Source organism: Gavialis gangeticus, unplaced genomic scaffold (genome assembly GCF_001723915.1).
Source record: "Gavialis gangeticus isolate Ggan-Ray unplaced genomic scaffold, GavGan_comp1, whole genome shotgun sequence".
Classification (NCBI taxonomy): Eukaryota; Metazoa; Chordata; order Crocodylia; family Gavialidae; genus Gavialis; species Gavialis gangeticus.
This window is the reverse complement of record NW_017729032.1, coordinates 65,704,925-65,705,897: the sequence shown is the minus strand read 5'-3', so window position 1 is coordinate 65,705,897 and position 973 is coordinate 65,704,925.

Sequence of the window (973 nt, the reverse complement as noted above, 5' to 3'; positions counted from 1 at the left end):
TCAATATTGCTCTGTTAGACAGGAGGGCATGGTGTACAATTGCACAGGCACACATAAAAATCAATTAAGCACACATACACTCACTAGGTGCATACACCCCTGCTAGGCATACACACTCACACTAACAACTCAGATACACACACGTTCAAAATAATCAGTCTAGGTTCATGCACACCTATCACCAGTTTAAGCCCATACATGCTACACACACCAAATTTAGACAGAATCAGTTACCAACACCTGCACATCCAATACACATATGTGGATTACTAATTCATATACCCCACACACACAATCATACCTATATATGTATATGTATGTGTATTCACTAATTCACACACATACCACCCACCTACACATATACACAGGTGAGTTCCTAAGTTGGGTGTTGTGATGTGTACGTGTGTATGTATGTGCTTGGTGTACTTGGGATACCTGGGGAAAGGTTAAGGTAAGAATGTAGAAGTGTAGGGAGTAAAAGTTGCTGGGAGTGAAAGTTACCAGGACTGGGATTAGAACCGGTAGACTAGAGGAGCCTGGGCTGAAGAACTGAGGCTTAGGAGTAACTTTAGGTTAACTGATCTTAAGACAATGCCCAAAGCCTGGAAAACAGGGGAACAATACCAGCACAGAGGCTGGGACCAGAGCCAGAGCTACAGGGGAGCTGAAAAGGTAGGTGGAGAGAGGGAAAATAGAACTAAGGGAAAGTGTGTGTGTTAAAGAGGGGCTCTGGGTATGGGAAGCCAGAGAAGCTGCAGGGAGCAGCAGTAGGTGCTGGGAGCTAGAGAAAGGCTCCAGCAGCTGGAGAAAACTGGAGGACAGCCACGAGGAGCTGGGAAGCTGCAGGTGGGGGGAGGACTACAGAAGGTGCAGGGGAAGCCTGAAAACAGAAAGAGGGACAGCAGAAAATCACAGGACAAGTGGCAGGAGACACTGAAAGGCAGCAGGGCAGTGGGAAAGCAGAAAAAGGCAG